Below are 20089 nucleotides of genomic sequence, written 5' to 3' on the forward strand. Positions count from 1 at the left end.
GACGATAGGCGAGCAACGAAGCAGCAGGTGTGGATACACTGGGAGCTGTAGCTGCGGACCTGCACACAGGCAGCTCAGGTATAATGGTCGTTCCTCACTGACTGAAGCAGCAGTGGAGCTCAGCATCTTCCTGAGCGACTGAGCAGCCCTATTCAGGATTACACTGCTCCCCTCCGTAGAATGAGGAGGGGGCTAGAAAAGGTGCCCTAAACATTGCCTGCTTCACCTTACCCTGGCCAGCATACCGTGGCTGGCGGGGATCCCACAAAAGCAGTCAAACAAAAACAAAGAGTGACACCAATCACCATTGGCACATGGAATGTACACACGCTACTGGACAACATCATGGCAGACAGACCGGAGAGAAGAACAGCACTTGTCGCCAGACAGCTCGCACACTACAACATTGACATTGCAGCTCTTAGCAAAACTCGCCTTGCTAATGAAGGACGGCTGTCCGAGTCAGGCGGAGGCTATATATTCTTTTGGAGTGGCCGCAGCAGTGATGAGCGTCGCGAATCTGGAGTTGGCTTCGCCATCAAGAATCATCTTGTTCGGAAACTTGCCAGTCCCCCCCAAGGGTGTGAATGACCGACTCATGACAATGCAGCTTCCGCTTCAAAAAGGAAAACAAGCTACTTTGATCAGCGCATACGCTCCCACAATGACCAACCGAGAGGATGTGAAGGATAAATTCTATGAAGAACTAGATGCTCTGCTATCATCAGTGCACCGCACAGACAAGCTGATTTTGCTTGGCGATTTTAACGCAAGAGTAGGATGCGATGCCGCAGCCTGGGAAGGAGTCATCGGGAAAAATGGAGTGGGAAAGTAACAGCAATGGCCTGTTACTGCTGAAAACTTGTGCAGCACATGACCTTCTGATCACCAATACCCGTCTTCCGCCTCCCTACCCGTAACAGGACTTCGTGGATGCATCCCCATTCCAAGCACTGGCATCTGATCGACTATGTCATTATCAATAAAAGGGACAGACAAGATGTCAGGGTTACAAAAGCTATGTGCGGCGCTGACTGTTGGACAGATCACAGGCTCATAGTATCCAAAATGAAGCTCCGTATCATGCCGAAGAGACGACCACAAGGCTGTAAGACTCTCAAAAGGATCAACGTGTCGAAGCTGAAGAACAGCCGCATCGCTGAAAATCTAGCGGAAGACCTAGAGAATGAGCTTGCTGATCTTCATATTAGGATGACGCTGAGAAAGACTGGGAGCGATTCCGCAACACTGTCCATATAGCTGCATCGAAGGTATTAGGGCCCTCCACACACAGGCGGCAAGACTAGTTTGACGAAAATGATGCAGAAATCCAGGCCTTACTTGCTGAGAAGCACTGCCTGCATCGTGCGTATCAAAACGATCCATCCTCAGCGGCAAAGAAGACCGCCTTTATCAACGCTCGCAGAATGGTACAGAACCAACTGTGCAAAATGCGGGACTTGTGGCTGAGCGCCAAAGCAGATGAAATACAGACGTATGCGGACAGGAACGACTATAAGCAGTTCTATGAAAGCGCTCAACACACTCCCAGTCTTCTGGGAGCTTTCCGCTCCTGAACTCTGATGGCACTGTGCTTCTTACAGAGAAGACGCAGATTCTCCAGAGATGGGCTGAACATTTTGAAGCAGTTCTCAACTGCCCCTCAGTCATCAATGATGAGGCCATTGACAAGATGCCTCAGGTTGCAGTCAATGACTCCATGGGTGCTTCACCAGAAGAGAACGAAGTGAAGAAAGCCATCAACCAGCTGTCAAGTGGCAAAACCCCAGGGTCAGATGCCATACCAGCAGAGGTGTACAAAGTCGGTGGACCCGTGCTGCTATGGAAACTCACTGAGCTGTTTCAGTCCTTCTGGAAGCAGGGATCCATTCCATGGGAATTTAGAGACACGTCCATTGTGCACCTCTATAAGAGGAAGGGCAATCGCCAGGTATGCGACAATCACCGTGGAATCTCGCTGCTCTCTACAGCGGGGAAAGTTCTTGCACAGGTTCTGTTGAACCGACTGATCACTCACCTGGAGCAGGGCTTACTGCCAGAATCACAGTACGGCTTTCGCAAGGGATGTGGGACTATTGACATGATCTTCGCTGCGCCTCAGCTACAGGAGAAGTGTCAAGAACAAAATCGTGAACTCTACATAACTTTTGTGGACTTGACGAAAGCGTTTGACTCTGTCAGTTGCCAGGGCCTGTGGAGGATCATGTTGAAATTCGGCTCTCCAGACAGATTCATACAAATGGTATGTCAATTTCATCACGGTATGATGGCTCATGTCCTGGATGACGGTAAAACATCTGAGGCCTTCCCAGTCACCAACGGTGTCAAGCAAGGGTGTGTTTTAGCACCCACTTTGTTCAGCATGATATTCTCTGCCACTCTGACCGATGCCTTTCAACACTGCACTGAAGGAGTAGGCCTGAAGTGCAGAACTGACAGGAAACTATTCAATCTGAGGCAACTGCGTGCCATCACCAAGGTGAAGGAAACTGTACTTCGAGACTTTCTCTTTGCCAATGATTGTGCTCTGAATGCTAGTACAGAGTCAGAAATGCGAGCCAGTATGGACAAGTTTTCATCTGCATGCAACAACTTCTGTCTCACCATTTACATCAAGAAGACTGAGGTCATGCACCAGCCAGCTCCCCATGCTCCGTACTCAGAACTGTCCATCACTGTAAATGGACAGAGACTTCAGGCAGTGGACCACTTCACGTACCTGGGCAGTACCCTTTCCCAAGCAGTGTCATTCGATGATGAAGTAAACTGCCGAATTGCTAAAGCCAGCTCTGCATTTGGCCGATTGCACTCCAACGTCTGGGAATGTCAAGGGATCAGCCTACCAACAAAGCTGAAGGTCTACCGAGCAGCAATGCTTCCAACTCTGCTGTACGCCTGCGAGACGTGGACTGTCTATCGGAGTCATGCACGAAGGCTCAATCACTTCCACATTTCCTGTCTGCGAAAGTTTCTAAAAATCAGATGGCAGGACAAAGTGCCCGATACTGAAGTCCTTACCAGAGCCAGTCTGCCGTCAGTTCACACACTGCTGATGGGAGCCCAGACCAGATGGGCCGGACATGTCGTGAGAATGTCAGACGAGCACATTCCAAAACAGCTCTTCTACGGAGAACTCACCCAGGGAAAGCGCTCCCATGAAGGACAAAAGAAGCGGTTCAAGGACATGCTGAAGACCTCTCTGAAGTCCCTCGAGATCAACACCGCCACATGGAAGACCCTCGCACTGAACTGTCCAGCATGGTGCAGCCTCATTCACGCAGGCAGTAATATTTCTCAGGCGAGGCGTACTGCTGAGGCTGAAAGAAACCGTGAGTTACGCAAGTCCAGGGCTGCCTGCACATCATCGACAGTGCCATCACATGTCTGCTAGACGTGTGACAGGACATTCCACATCTGAATCGGACTGATCAGTCATCTTTGGATGCACAGAGCCCGGTCATCGAACGAATGAGTTGTTGAGGTCTTCATCAACAACGATGGATGAACATCACTACCTCATTAACGTTCTCTGTTTTCAGAGATGCTGAGCACCCACAATTTTAGCCAAAATCAAATGGAACTGGAGGTTCTCCGCATATCTAAAAATTAGGCCCTAATTTCCCATTTATATAGGTTTCTGCTTTCCAACTGATTTACATAATAACTCTCTGCTTATATATCATAGCCATTCAATGTCCAGATCTCTACACTCTGACTGGCTGAGAGACTATAGCAGTGTTGCAAGACATATGACACTGCATATAGATGCACAGCTCTTCTGTTGTCCCACACTCTAAGAGTTAACATCCTGCATACAGCTTCTGAGCTTTTTATTAGACTGCTTTTTACATTGATTTCATTATTAAATTAAACTGTACTCCAGGCACCTGGCACAGTGCACTCCGTAGATAAAACTATTAAGATGATTTTATTCTTTATTCTTTATTTTACAGAAGTCAGATGAAGGAAGTTCTAGTGTTTTTAATCTGAAGTGAATTCAGATATCTTGGGGCAGAGGTGTACAAGAGCGAGATATAATTTTACTGTTATAGCTAAGAGAAAATAAAGGCAGTATGGGGACTATACAGCAACATGCCAAATGTATCTTTTGCATTTTGTTTTCAAAACTGTAAAATTGACCATAGTAGCTTGTTTTAGTTACATTGTGGTATTTATATACACTAATCCAAGGATTAGAAGTGTAGTTGATAGAGAGAAGTTCTCATGTAATGTTTAATAGACAATTACATTTGAGGATCTTTTTTTGCTCTCAAAGTATTTTAAAAATGCTTGCATGAGTGGTGATATCACTTGCCAGAAACATCCATAATCCTTTCTGTCTCATAATTCACTACCATAGTAACTGAACTGTGAGAAAAGATTACTACATTTTCTGACATGGTAGAGTGCTCTAGACTGAAGAACAGGTGGAAACAGTTGATTCCACAGATGTAGCTGAGGCTATGTAAAGTACTGGAACAGATTTATAGTCTGAACTGGATATGTCTGAAGACTTTTGTCTCAAGCAAACCTCCATTTACTTTAGTTCTTCTTAACGTTAAACCGAATGGCAGAGAAAAAGCAGCAATCAGCCCATAGCACATTTCCACCAAAGGGAATATACTACTTTAGGAAGCCATATCCTTGCAAAGTGAGATTTGTTCTGAATCCTGCCAGCTACCGTGGCACCAAAAATGCAAGACGCTATTGATTACAGATGGATTTTATTGCTTTTGTTAGAATTGCCTGTTTATGCACAAGGAATATTGAGAAGCTGTATTATATTTATGTGCTGCTAAATTAAAGAGTATATAATGCTTAGGAAACCACATTTTCCAGATTAATTGATATAATGAAGACACTAAAAAGATTAACTATGACCACAATATCATTAAGCAGCCTCATTTTTATGACCCAAATTTAAATATTATTGTCCATTTAATTGTTCAGATTGAGACTGCAATGACATAAATGCTTCTCAATAAATGTGTCAATAATAAGATTAGGGTGGAACAAATTGCTCTTTATTATTATGTTGATTGGCCTGATCTTGCTCCTAGAAGTCAGTTGCAAAAATCTCCTTGGCTTCAAATGGAGCAGAATTGGGACCTAAGAGAGAAGGAAGTGACTGGGGCATGATCCTCCTGATCTTCTTTTCAACTAAAATCAAGTTTTCATCTTGTATAAAATGACTCAGTAAAAAGCCAATTTTAAATTTCTTTAACATAATTTTCAGCTTGCAAATGCTTACAGTGCTTTGAAGTTGTCACACCGTGAGAACAAACACTGACATTCCTTATCTACCCAAGTACACGAGAGAGGTGATATACAATATAATATCTTGCCTATATGGAGGTTTCAGCCATTGGTAGCCAGCAAATGGTATAGCTCAATCCATGCAAATCCCTAGGGTGTTTGTACCAGTTCAGCTCACCCCAGCCTGAAAATGAGGGGTTTTTCCATTTATGTAGGTAATGCATCTTCCCAACCTAGCTGCATCTATACCAGGGATGAGATCAGCTTAAATATGGTGCTTAAGAAAATCAATCTAAATTTTAAGTATAGACCAAGCCTGAGGTAAATTGTACTGATGAAAATCAGGTGTTATAGGTGCTTTGTATGTCTATATTAGGTATTCACATTAGTATAGTTAAACTGATGGCTGACCACCAATACAGTAATGCCTCACTTAGCCCACATCCAGACTACAGCCTAAAATCGATGTGCTTAAAATCGATTTTATAAAGCAGGTTTTATAAAATCGATTTTGTACATCCACACTAGAGGTACTTACATCGATGTTGAGCGTCCATTTTCCCTGGCGTCCATCTTTTGCTTGAGCGTTGCACTCTGGGTACCTATCCCACAGTTCCTGCACGGGTCCCTGCCCTTAGGAATTATGGGTTACTAGCCCAGTGCATGATGGGATCAAAGTCCCCATCGTGGGTGGTTCTGGGTACAGCTTCACCCCCCCCCTTCCTGTAAACGGCACACAGTCAGTTCGCGCTGTTTGTACTGGCTGCAGTGAGGGAAACGCCATTTTGCAGCAAGCATGGATCCAGGTCTTCTCTTGTCCTTGATCGCGAATGCTGTAAATACTTCACGCATTCTCGTTCTATCAATGCTGACCCATGATGCAGAAATGCAAGAGAGAATGCTTGAATGCAGGGACGACAGCGATGACGAACTGGAGAACGAGTTTTCTGACACCCCGGGCCCCTGCACGTTGGAGCTCCTGACGGTTATGGGTGAGGTTCTACCCGTTCTGCGCCGCTTTTGGGCACGGGAAACAAGCACTGACTGGTGGGACCGCATAGTCCTGCAGGTGTGGGACGATTCGCAGTGGCTGCGGAACTTTCGCATGCGTAAGAGCACTTTCTTTGAACTTTGTGACTCGCTTTCTCCTGTCCTGAAGCGGCATAATACCAGGATGAGACCAGCCCTCACAGTGGAAAAGCGAGTGGCAATAGCCATATGGAAGCTTGCAACGCCAGACAGCTACCGGTCAGTCGGTAATCAATTTGGAGTGGGCAAATCTACTGTGGGGGCTGCTGTGCTGGAAGTATCCAAAGCAATCATTAAGCTGCTGCTTCGAAAGGTTGTGACTCTGGGAAACGTGCAGGCCATTGTGGATGGCTTTGCTGCAATGGGATTCCCTAACTGTGGGGGGGCCATAGATGGAACCCATATCCCTATTTTGGCACCGGAACACCAGGGTGCCCAGTACATAAACCGCAAGGGGTACTTTTCGATGGTTCTGCAAGCCCTGGTGGATCACAAGGGACGTTTCACCAACATCCACGTGGGATGGCCAGGAAAGATTCACGACGCACATGTCTTCAGGAGCACTACACTGTTTAAACGGCTGCAGCAAGGGACCTACTTCCCTGACCAGAGAATAACAGTTGGAGATGTCCAAATGCCTATAGTTATCCTTGGGGACCCAGCCTACCCCTTGATGCCCTGGCTAATGAAGCCATACACAGGCAGCCTTGACAGTGCTCAGGAGTTGTTTAATTACAGGCTGAGCAAGTGCAGAATGGTGGTAGAATGTGCATTTGGCAGGCTTAAGGCGAGATGGCGAACGCTTCTTACTCGCTCAGATCTTAGCCAAACCAATATCCCCTTTGTCTTTGCTGCTTGCTGTGCGCTCCACAATCTCTGTGAGAGCAAGGGGGAGGCCTTTATAGCGGGGTGGGAGACTGAGGTAAACCACCTGGCCGCTGATTATGCGCAGCCAGACACCAGGGCAATTAGAAGATCACACCAGGATGCTGTGCGCATCAGAGAAGCACTGAAAAGTAGCTTCCTCATGGGCCAGGGTACATTTTGAATGCTGATTTTCCTTTCAATTGATTGCTGCCCTCCCTGTCTATGCAGTCTTGCTGCTGCAAGATACTTTCCCTGCAGCATTCCTCAACTGCTTGCTTAGGTTACTTGCTAGAGCTGTCCATTGAAAAACATATAATTCTGTATTTCCCAATTATTACCTACCTCCACCATTAGCTGCTTCCGTCTGCTGCAAGGCACCGTACCTGCAACCTTCCTTAACTGCTGTTTTATTGAAAATAAAGTTACTATTATTTGTTAAAAGAATTGTGTTCTTTATTTAAAATCAGACCCTTTCAGCAATCAAGCATCATGCTTGTTGTTACAATACTGTGCATGAAATTTCATAACTCAGCGTTCTATGGGGGACGGAGCGAGGGAGGTTTGGAGGAAGGGGGAGGGAGGTTGGAAAGAAGAAAGTGCATCAGAGAAGACAGAACAAGAATTCTCATGGACCAGGGTACGGTATGGCTGCTTTCTTTGTTTTCCCTTTATTACCCATATCCCCAATTGTCAAATCCTGATGCTGATAACTAGCTTCCGTGCAGCTTTCCAAAGCTGCTTGCTTTACTTCATTACCAAACTACAGTCACACTGCATTAATAGCATGACCTGAGAGTAAAAATAGGCAAAGGTGCCATGGGAGAAGTTTGGATCATTAGAGGAGGGAAAAAAACAGGACACAAAGGGCTTTTCAATTTAATGAAAGCCTTCTGGTTGGAGTGTCCGCAGCGGTGGAGGGGGCTGGTGCAGAGAGCCTTCCCCCACGCGTTCTTACACGCCTGGTTCTGGAGGGTGTGGGACAGGGTGAGTACTGAGGGAGGTTATACACAGGCTGTAGGGGCATTCTGAAACCACGGAGCTCTTGCAGCATATCGCGGAGGATGTCAGTCTGATCACGAAGAAGATCCACCGTTGCTGCTCGCCAGCGCTGATCTTCCTGCCACCTGACATCATTTTTGGTGTCCCTCCTGTCTTCGCGTTGGTCCCTCCTGTCTTCGCGTTGACTGGCAGCCTCCCTGTACTTTGCGACCTATTGTTTCCAGTCCCCCTGCTGAGCTCTCTCTGTACGGGTTACTGCCATAATTTCGGTGAACATGTCCTCACGCGTCCTCCTTTTCCTCAGTCTTCTTATGATACCCCCCCCACGCAGAGGAGAAGGGAGAGGGAGGCTGGAGAAATGTGCAGCTGTGTGTGGGGGGGTGGGGATAGGAAAGAGTGATAAAAGAATCATAAGAGACACATTTCACACAACAATGCATACAGTCTTTCTCCTCACTGACCTGTGCCTGTTACCGAACCTTGAACATGTTACTTTACCACAAGGTCGCCTTAGGATTCCTTTAATACTTATTGCTTGTGGCTGACGACAGAGATTTCTGCTCAGACGCAGGTCAGGGGAGCACACAGACCGTGTCCGGAGAAAATGGTAAGTTAATGGCTAGTAATCCCTGTAGTCGATTGTACTGTCAGGTAGCATGAACGGAGCAAAGTGCCTTAAGGAACAACATTGCTTTCTTTTCTTAAGCCATGGACAGGGACATGCTACCACTTCCCTCCCACTTGTGCTGCACTTCACAGCACGCATGAAATCCATGTACCTCACCCCATCCCCCCTCTACCATGGCAACAAATTGCCGTGAGTCATGATGGCCAAGTGCAGGAGGAATCCACCCTGTTACGATGGAGACTTCTCTAAAAACCACCTCATGGGTCACTGTTTTAGGAAAGGTTTTTAATCTACTTGGTCAGCACAGAAGGACCGACTGTATGCACATCTCTGCTCCCTTTTACTAAAAGTACGTTAATGTCTAACAGGTGACCCTGGAGGATATCACTCTCCTGATGATAACAGACAGAGAAAGAGAAATCATGCTTCTTGAATGTCAGCAGTCACCAGGGCAATTCGCAGCTAGAATTTGTCATGCGATGATTCCTAAGTATGTGCTGCAGGCATGGCGTGGTAAAGTTTCCTTTTATGGCGGACGGAACAAGGCCGCCCTACCCAGAAACCTTCTGCAAAGGCTTTTTGGATACCTCCAGGAGTGCTTCATAGAGATGTCCCTGGAGGATTTTCGCTCCATCCCCAGAATGTAACAGGCTGTTCCAGTGACTCTAAGTACAGGTAGTGATTTGAAGCACCCAGTAAAAAAGGCTTACATTAAACCGAAGCTTTTATTAAAAGAAAATTACACTCACCAGAGGGACGGTCCCCTCAGCTTCATTTTCTGGAGTACTGCCTTGAGATGGCTGGCAGGGAACCTCAGTAAGGGTGAGGAAAAGATCCTGGCTGTTTGGGGGGATAAAATGCTCTGTGCTCTCTGCTGGAGCATCCTCCTCTTGGTCCTCATCATACTGATCATCGCCGTCAAATAAATCTTCCGTAGTGGCAGGAATCACGACGCCCACCTCTGAATCCACAGACAAGGGGGGGTTCGTCGTTGCGCTGTTCCCCAATATTGCGTTAAGCTCGTTGTAGAACCGGCATGTTTTGGGGGCAGAGCCTGACCTGCCCTTTGCTGCTTTGGTCTTCTGATACGCCTGTCTGAGCTCTTTCACTTTCACTCGGCACTGTAACGAGTCCCTGGTATGTCCCCTCTCCCGCATGGCATTAGAAATTTTTTCAAAGGTTTTCTCATTTCGTCTGCTCGAGCGCAGTTCTGAAAGCACTGACTCTTCTCCCCATACAGCTATCAGATCGAGTAACTCCTGTGTGCTCCATGCTGGAGCTCTTTTCCTATTTTCAGGAGACTGCATTCTACTCTCTGCTGCTGAGAGCTCCACGCTGTGCAAGCAGGAAATGGAATTTCAAAGTTCCCGGGGCTTTTCCTGTTTACCTGGCCAGCAGTAAAGTTACTTTACCTGTGTAGAGCGGCCACTAGAGCACTGTGGGATACGTCCCGGAGGCCATTAACTTTGATATCCGTCCACACTATCATAAAATCGATTTTAAAAAATCGATTTTGGGGTTACTCCTCTCGTTTAGATGGAGTTCCAAAATCGATTTTAGGGACCCTTAAAATCGATTTTATGCACTCTGTAGTGTGGACGGTTACAGCTTTAAATCGATTTAGAGCTCTTAAATCGATTTAAAGCTCTAGTCTGGACCTGCCCATTTAGTAGTCTGGGTTAGTGTTGTTTGGTTGTTATGTTGCTGATCAATTAGGGAACATGCTTGTATACAGTTGTGCAATGCTCCCTTATAAGGTCGTTTGGCAGCCACCTGCTACCAGCAGCCCGCCTATCAGCTCCCCGCTCCCCTAAGTTCCCGGTGCAGCAGCCGCCCAGCAGGCTATCAATTGCCAGCAGTTCAGCTATCCCTCCCCCCACTGCCATGTGCTGCTCCTGCCCTCTGCCTGGAGCTGCTCCCAGCTGCTCCCAGGAGCATGCTCCTGCATGCTGTGCAGGGGACGGGAGGGGGGGAGGTAATGTCAGAGTGTCTCCCTCCCCCCTGCTTCTGCACCCCACTTACCCCAACTCCATGGTGGGGTGGGGGGACGACGACACAGCAATGCTCAGGACAGAGGGAGCTTCCTGGGAGCAGCTGCTGTCTCAGCTTGCAGTTCTACTTAACAAGGCAGTATACTTAGACTGGAATCAGCATACTTAAAGGGGCAATCTCTCTTTCTTACAGTCAGGGGCGGCTCCAGGCCCCAGCATATCAAGCGCGTGCTTGGGGCAGCAAGCTGCAGGTGGCGCTCTGCCGGTGCCACGAGGGCTGCAGGCAGGCTGCCTTCTGGTCCCGCGGCTTTGGCGGACCTCCCACAGGCATGCCTGCGGAGGGTCCACTGGTCCCGTGGCTTTGGCGGACCTCCTGCAGGCATGACTGCGGAGGGTCCGCTGGTCCCGCGGCTTCGGCGGACCTCCTGCAGGCACGCCTGTGGAAGGTTCACTGAAGCTGCGGGACCAGCGGACCCTTCGCAGGCAAGCCGCAGAAGGCAGCCTGCCTGCCGTGCTTGGGGCGGCAAAATGCCTAGAGCCGCCCCTGCACGCAGGGTGTGTGTCTCTGACATGCTGTTTCTCCTCCCTGTATTCGTGCTACCTTGTAGAGTGTGAGGCTACATTAATAACAATGGGTTAACCCTTGAGGGCTCAGCTGAGTGCTAGTTCATTATTTGGCAACAGGGCATTCCCCAGGAAATATCCCACCCGCTTCCACCCTCTGACTTCACTTCCACAACCAAGCCTCACAATCATCATTGCTGTGTACAGTATTAAATTGTTTGTTTAAAACGTATACTGTGTCTGTATATATGTGTATGTGTGTGTATATATAGTGGGTTCTGTCTGGTGAAAAAAAAATTCCCTGGAGCCTAACCCCTTCCCCATTTAGATTAATTATTATGGGGAAGTTCATTTAACATCATTTCACTTAAAGTCACATTTTTCAGGAACATCTACAACGTTAAGCGAGGAGTTACTGCATTTGTAACCAAGAAAAATCCTCAGTTTAGATCATGCTAAAACTTCCCCAAAACAGTGTGCAGGACAATGGTGAGTTGCACACTGGGATACCTACCCACAGTGCATTGCACTGCACAATGATACAAGCATTCCTGTTGAGCATGCACAGTGCTGACACAAGGAACCAAGTATACACATGCACAAGCAATAAGAACATAAGAATGGCCCTACTGGGTCAGACCAAAGGTCCTTCTATCCCAGTATACTGTCTTCCGACAGTGGCCAGTGCCAGGTGCCCCAAAGAGAATGAACAGAACAGGAATCATCAAGTGATCTATCCCCTGTCACCAGGGCCAGCTTTAGGAAGTGCGGGGCCCAATTCGAACACTTTCAGCGGGGCCCTGGCAGGGATGACTTAAAAAAGAAAAAAGTGTAAAAAAAGCCTTCCATTTCGTCCATGTATTATTTACTTTCCATTACTATATAAATAATAAAATTGTATATTATGTACATTGCATCATATATGCTGTTAATTGGTTATTAATGACTGCCGTTTCACATGTGTAGGTCCACGCCACTCCCTGGGGGTATGCACATGTGTGGGTCCCCACTGCTTCCTGCCCCCCTCATTGAAGCAGGTGTGCAGGTTACTGGCCTGGGAACTGCAGGGTAGCAGTGGGCATGGCAGGGCAAGGGGTGCGGGGCTGGCTGGAGACAGGGGAGTGTGGTGCGGGCTGGCTTCAGGCAGGGCCACAGGGGGGTGCAGCAGGGGTTGGCAGGGCTGGAGACAGGAGTATGGGATTGGCTGGCTTCAGGCAGGGGGGTGCAGCAGGGGTTGGCTGGAGACAGGGCAGGGGGTTTGGTAGGGCCTGGCTGTGGGCAGGGGGTGCAGAGCTGGCTGCAGGCAGCGGGGGCGGGGCTGGTGCAGGCAGGGAAGGGGGTGCAGCAGAGGCAGCTGGAGCCCTGGCCCTTTAAATAGCCCCAAGCCCCCTGCTATCCCAGGGTTCTGGGGGCTATTTAAAGGGCCTGGGACTCCCCTGCTTCTATCCCACCCCGGACCTTTTAAATCGCCATGGGAGCCCTGGGGAATGGATAGGGGCGCCGGGGCTCTGGCGGCTATTTAAAGGACTGGGTGGCAGAGGCAGCTGGAGCCCCGGCCCTTTAAATAGGCCCCAAAGCCCCCTGCTACCCCAGGGCTCTAGGGGCTATTTAAAGAGCCCGGAGCTCCAGCCAGGGGCATGGGGCTTGTGGCGCTCCAGCCGGAGCTCCAGCCGGGGCCACGGGGCTTGTCGCGCTCCGGCCAGAGCTCCAGCCAGGGCCACGGGGCTAGTCGCGCTCGGGCCAGAGCTCCAGCTGGGGCCGCGGGGCTTGTCGCGCTCCAGCCAGAGCACCAGACGGGGCCGCGGGGCTTGTCGAGCTCCAGCCGAAGCTCCAGCCGGGGCCGTGGGGCTTGTCGTGCTCCGACCAGAGCTCCAGCCAGGAGAGCAGGGCCACGGGGCTTGCGGCGCTCTGGTCAGAGCTCCGAGAGAGCGGGGCTGTGGGGCAGCCGTGCTCCCGCCGGCGCTTTGGTTAGGGGAGCAGGGCCATGGAAGACCCCGAAGCAGACCGCAGCAGCCGAGGTAAGTAAAAAAAATTTTAAAGGCGCCTAAAGCACGGGGCCCGATTCCCAGGAATCGGGCGAATCAGCCTAAAGCCGGCCCTGCCTGTCACCCATTCCCAGCTTCTGACAAACAGAGGCTAGGGTCATTATTCTGCCCATCCTGGCTAATAGCTATTGATGGACTTATCCTCCATGAATTTATCTAGTTTTTTGAACCCTGTTATGGTCTTGGCCTTCACAACATCCTTTGGCAAGGAGTTCCACAGGTTGACTGTGTGCAGAAATGCTTCCTTTTATTTGTTTTTAAACCTGCTGCCTATTAATTTCATTTGGTGACCCCTAGTTCTTGTGTCTGAGAAGTAGTAATTAGCTGTGTGTTGACAGTGACCTTGTACACAGGAATTATCAAATATAGAGAGCAGAAATTAGAAACAGAGAGACAGTGCAGCATTTACACAGTCAGTTATCTAACAGATACATTTCTGCTTGATTGAGTTCAAATAACAGAGAAGAACATGGTCACTGTACCATGTGCTGAAGTGAAGATTCTTCAAACCACTCTATTTTTTGCAAACAACTTCAGACATTCTTTTCCTTGCTTCCTATCCCAGAAAAAAAAAAACCCAAAAAACATGGTTCTACTTCATAGCAACTCTGCTCCATTAGTGCTTTTTAGGCACGTACTATGCAGACACTACTCACAAGACTTGCATCATCTAGAGCAAGAAAAGAGATATTAACACATATGTCATAAACAGATGGTTAAGGGTTAATGTCTCTTTTACGTGTAAAGGGTTAAGAAGCTCAGTAAACCTGGCTGACACCTGACCAGAGGACCAATAGGGGACAAGATATTTTCAAATCTTGGTGGAGGGAAGTCTTTGTTTGTGCTTTTTGTTTGGTTCGTTGTTCGCTCTCGGGACTGAGAGGGATGAGATGTACACCCAGGCTTTCCCAATCTTAGTGAATAAGTCTTTCATGTTTCAGACTAGTTAAGTAATTGTTTTCTTAACTTGTAAATGTGTCTTTTTGCTGGAAGGATTTTTACCTCTGTTTGCTGTAACTTTGAATCTCAGGCTAGGTGAGGTGGTCCCTCTAGTCTATATGAATCTGAGTACCCTGTAAAGCATTTTCCATCCTGATTTTACAGAGAGAATTTTTACCTTTTCTTTCTTTAATTAAAAGCTTTTCTTTTTAAGAACCTGATTGATTTTTCCTTGTTTTAGAATCCAAGGGATTGAGGGGGAAAAGGAGGGGGATGGTTAATTCCTCTTTAAGATCCAAGGAGTTTGGATCTGTGTAAGCCTCTCAAGGCAACCCAGGAAGGGGAGAGTCTGGGGGGAAAAGGAGGGGGATGGTTAATTTCTCCTTGTTTTTAAGACCCAAGGGGTTTGGGTCTTGGGTTCCCCAGGGAAGGTTTGGGGGGAACAGAAAGTGTGCCAGACAGAGACTTCTGGCTGGTGGCAGCATACCAAATTTAAGCTAGTAATTAAGCTTAAAAGTGATCATGCAGGTCCTCACTTCTTGAACTCTAAAGTTCAAAGTGGGGAAAAAACCTTGACAACATATATATTAACTACTGAGTGAACATTTTATAGCAGTGGTTCACAAACTGGGGGTGCACCCTCCACTGGGGGGGGCACAAAAGTTTCTCTAGAGCAGTGGCTCTCAAACTTTTGTACTGGTGACCCCTTTCACACAGGAAGCCTCTGAGTGCGATCCCCCCCCCTTATAAATGAAAATAACTTTTTATATATTTAACACCATTATACATGCTGGAGACAAAGTGGGGTTTGGGGTGGAGGTTGACAGCTTGCGACCCCCCCCATGTAATAACCTCATGACCCCCAAGGGGTCCTGACCCCCAGTTTGAGAACCCTTGTTCTAGAGGGCACAAAGAAACTTCAACCTTTTTCCCTTTTACAAAACAAACATACAAATAAAAGCACAGGCTGGCTGATTGTCAACAATTTGGTAAGTTTCATAACTACAGAAGGCCTACTATGCCTTTAAAATTAATTTTGATTCTCATTTTTAAAAGTCATGTAATGATTAATAATTGATATTGAAAGACATAAACTGGTAACATATATAATAATAGTTGAGAGCCCGGAACCTCTTGAGTGAGTCAGATGCTCTAACTAACGCTAAACCAAATGAATAGTCTCATCTCTGTGTTTCCCCTCCACCTTCCGTTGTCAAAAACAGTTTCAGATTACAAGTAATGAAAAAAAACAGTTTCAGATTTGCGGGAGGGTGATGGCAAATTCCATGAATGGTAAAGAGAGGGTGCGACTAGAAAAGTTTATGCATCACTGTGTTATAAAACCACCCATCAGTACAACAGGAACATCATATCTGTTGGAAAAGAGCAATACCAATTTAAAAGTAATTGACCAAGAAATTGTGCAGAGTCACAGAGATTTGACAAACAGAGGAAGGTCAGTCTGCATCTCATAATTTAACACCTTTATAGAGCCTGGATACAAATGTGCAAAATAAACATTTCCTACATTAATCAGAAGCAGCAGCTAAACCATTATATTCTGCACAAGAAACCTTTCCTATTACCTTTCTCAGCATCAGACTTTGGACTTCATTGGATTTTGGATTAGCCCCATAATAAGGTCAATGAGAGCAGTGCTGAACATGTACAAGTTTTTCCTGTGCTCAGAATTTTGTTCAATGTTTTGTTATGGTGTGTTTTTTTGGAAAGTACTCTTTATCCCATACTTCCCCTTTTGCTGTGAAGCAATAGTATAAAGTAGGAACTGAGAGCCTGATTCTCTTCTCACTGACCTCAGTATAAATTGAGAGTAGCTCTGTTGAAATCAGTGAAATTACACTAGTTCAAAACTGATGTAATTGGGAGGAGCATTGGTCCTGACCGGTATTTACTAGCTAGTGTTGTTACAAAAAAGTTCTGGCATTCTGTTCCTGTGATCTTCTGCTCATTTAAAGCACTGATTGCAGCACTTTCTCCTCCAGCATCATCTGTAGTTTTTTCCAATGGAAATTAATAAAATACTCCCTGATAAAATTGATACTAACATTGGATTGTATAACATAGCATTTAAAACATCTGCACAAACACACTGCTTATCTTCTTTTGAGCATTCTTTCCTAAATATTTAACAAACGCACAACCCATTTTCAGATCAAGTGAGCTATTTGGTTCTTTTAACTTCTTAAAAGGTAGATAGGAAAATATTTTTTCCCATTTTAATTAAATAACTCACAGAGAAAACTGGCAAAACAAGTGTTGTTTATTTACTGTAGATTATGACTACTATTAATCTTACAAAATTTTCAGACTTAGCCTGATTCTAGAAATTTAATTTATTTATGGCAGCTTACAAACTAATAATTTAGTTATAAACAGCTGCATGAATGCAAAGCTTAGGTTTCCAGTTAAAGATTAAACGGAACAAACAGCACAGAGTTTAGAAGGAAATTTTGTAAGTTTAGAATAGAAGAGTATTAATATAGTATGGTTTAACTAGTACACAAGAATGTGTTTAGGAAATATCTGGCAAGTATGCAATGGTCTCTACAGTTTATGATAACCATAAATATATTCAACTATGGATGCAATTAGAATGCTATTTGAGTATATAATGTATAACAAATTAATTATAAGAGTTGTAAAGCATGCCAAAGAACTCAATTACTTATAATAGATTGAAATAGAAAAAAAAGTTGTAAACCAACAGGATAAGCACAGTATTCCTTGGCTTTTCTCTACTAGTTAAGGGTAGGGGGGGGGACTTGGTGGTTCCCTTGACCAGAGGAGTCTAGAAGTTCTGAGGTGTCAGTGTCCTCAGCCCCTTTATGCCTTGTGAAGTCACTCTTGTTGACTTAGGAGTGCCACTGATAGGCTCCAAAAGTAGTCTATAGTAGAATTGATGTGCCCCGTATCAGGAACAAAGAGGTACAGTACAATGTCCAGAACAAAGAGGTACAGTACAATGTTCAGCTTTGCAGAAAAATATGTAACGTGTCTAATAATGATCTATTAGTAGCCTGAGGCACAGCTTAAAAGTCTGTAAATGAGTTTCCTGTTTCTCCATTCTGACAGAAGGTGGTGAACCAGATTTCACTAACGGGACAAGCAAGAAGTCTCAGACCTATGCAAGTAACATGTAAAAATATAACTGATGATGTGCTAATTTGAAGAGCTACCTGGTGTTCTAACCCACATACATGGAACAACTTTTAAAACAATGGGGGTGGTGGTTGCAGGGTTTCTTTTAGCAAAAGTCCATTGTCTTTGACTACATATGGAGGAAACATCACCTCCTTTTGTGCTATTTGTTTTTTATTAGGCTGAGTCTTAACCTTGGAAATGAAAGCTGGTAGATTTGGTGTGAAAAATCTTTGTTCTTTTACTATGTGGTGTTCTCACAATATATAAACTGATCTGACCAGCCCCACTTACCACCACAATAGTTTTTTTGAAACCAGCTAACCTGATATTTCACACAGTACCCATATAGTTCTCCTCAGGTGGACAGATGGGGAGCTAAAATGTGATGGTCTCAATGACAAGTTAAAGATTACAACTGGAAACAAATTGAGCATCATTGGGACTCCTTAAGGGTTAAGAAGGATACCCTGAAGAAAAATATATCAGATCTCAAATCTGACCTATATAATTAGGAGGTAAAAGGAAACATACCAACGCAGAGCTCCCCTGGCAAACTAGCTATTCTCTGCTCCAGAAATACCAAGACCAAAGCAGAACCACAAAATTTTGTGGGGAAAAAGTACCTCCATTCTTAAATGAAGACTAAAGGATTAAAAAAAAATTAGAAACATTGAATCAGAGCCAACATTAAACACCTTCAGGGGCCTCAGCTTGTCCTCCTATAAATATCCCAATTTTCATTTGGATCTGAGGTTGCCTGTGCACACTGTCCCTTTCACTATAGTGTCAACTGCAGTGTAAAACTACATAATGCTGTAATCCTACTTTGCTGTCAATTTTATGTTGCAGAGTGCGCTGCAGAGACGCAACCATGTTTTGGGTTTTTTTCTGGTGTTTTCACTTTTTACAGCAGCACTGCTGATCTCAAAACACTGGAAAAGATAGAAAAAATAGAATAAAGTTTGAGAGAGAGGAATTAAACAACGAAGGTGCTAACTACTGGAGAACTTGTTTGTGATTGTCCTTGGGAACTATATTACCCTTTTAATCAATGAGGCCCCCTGGGAATGGGAAATCTCTCTTAAAGTAGGGAACAGCCTTCTGGTGCAGATGTATGGAAGTGGAATGAGGTACCAGAGTCCTGGGACTGGCACAGTAACAACCAGACTCCATACGGGTGACCAATCTCCTGGCAAAAATCACTGGAATTCCCAGGCAGAACCATGGCTCATACTAAAGTGGGGTAAACCTGTGAAATTATTAGGGAAACTCCAGTGACTGGAGTTTTTCTCTCACCAAACCCCTCCCACAGGTATTTCCATGCGAAGAGGTAATCTGGGTTGGAATCAGGCCTTTCGATTTTAAAGGTTGTTCCCTTTTACTTTCTCTTCCTCACCTATTTTTTAACAGGGGTCAAGAGAGAAAATATTTTTAAGAGTGTTTTTAAAACCATTTTGTAATTAAATCTTTTATTATTACAAAAATACCAAATTGCTTTGTTAGGAATATTTTTCATTAGGTCTATACAGTATATTGCTTGAATTTGTGTTCTGTTGCTGGTGGGAGGTGAAAACAGTAAGAATTGGAATTGCTGCTACTCTTAGGCCTGGTGGCTAAAAAGATAGAGGTGAACAGAGCACAATGTGGGCAAAACAAACAAACAAAAAAAAACACTGTGGGAAGGAGATGAGAGTGCTGGCTGCACTGATTTAGCTGCAACACCTGTAGTCCCCATCCTTCCCCACTTCCCACTGCACTGAAGTAATTTGATTCAGTCTAGGTAGAGGAATTAAGACTTGCCTAGAGGAGGTACTATCATGGTGCTGGCAATACTTCTGCATTGTTGGGAGTACTTTTTTTTTTCTTTTCATGGACAGGGAGTGTATTACAAATGCTGCAGGCATATTAATCAGTGACTTTTTTTCTAGTATAGACAGATCTAAATAATATATGTACACCTCTACCCCGATATAACGCTGTCCTCAGGAGCCAAAAAATCTTACATTATAGGTGAAACAGCATTATATCAAACTTGCTTTGATCCGCCAGAGCGCGCAGCCCCGCCCTCCTCCGAGCACTGCTTTACCACGTTATATCCAAATTAATGTTATATCAGGTCATGTTATATTGGGGTAGAGGTGTATTTAAACTTCCTTGAGGGAACAGTGTCAACTCAATCATGGGGAAAATCCTCAGCTTGTTTTAATCAACACAGCTGAATTCAGCTGCCACAGAATTTCTCATCTCATACACTCACAGTGCTGTGGAATCCATGCCCTTTGCCATACAGTACACATTTTACCCATCATAATCCTTCAGTGGCCAGATGCTGTGCTATTTCAGAGAACTGGAAAAGGGAAAATATAGTGCTCATACATAAAAAAAGGGAATAAAGACAAGCTGGGAAATTACAAACTAGTCACTTCAAAGGAGCAAATAATTAAGCAATCAATTTGCAGACACTTGGAAGATAAGTAAAAGCAGCAAAGAGCCCTGTGGCACCTTATAGACTAACAGATGTATTGGAGCATGAGCTTTCTTGGGTGAATACCCACTTCGTCGGATACTCACCTTGGAAGATAAGGTGG

General features: G+C 45.6%; 1 pseudogene; it reads left to right on the forward strand.

Annotated features, from left to right (window-relative positions):
• Positions 1-345: 345 nt before the first annotated feature.
• LOC127047297 (craniofacial development protein 2-like) lies at positions 346-2497 on the forward strand (annotated as a pseudogene).
• The last annotated feature ends 17592 nt before the right edge of the window (positions 2498-20089 follow it).

Source organism: Gopherus flavomarginatus, chromosome 3, assembly GCF_025201925.1.
Source record: "Gopherus flavomarginatus isolate rGopFla2 chromosome 3, rGopFla2.mat.asm, whole genome shotgun sequence".
Lineage (NCBI taxonomy): Eukaryota > Metazoa > Chordata > Testudines > Testudinidae > Gopherus > Gopherus flavomarginatus.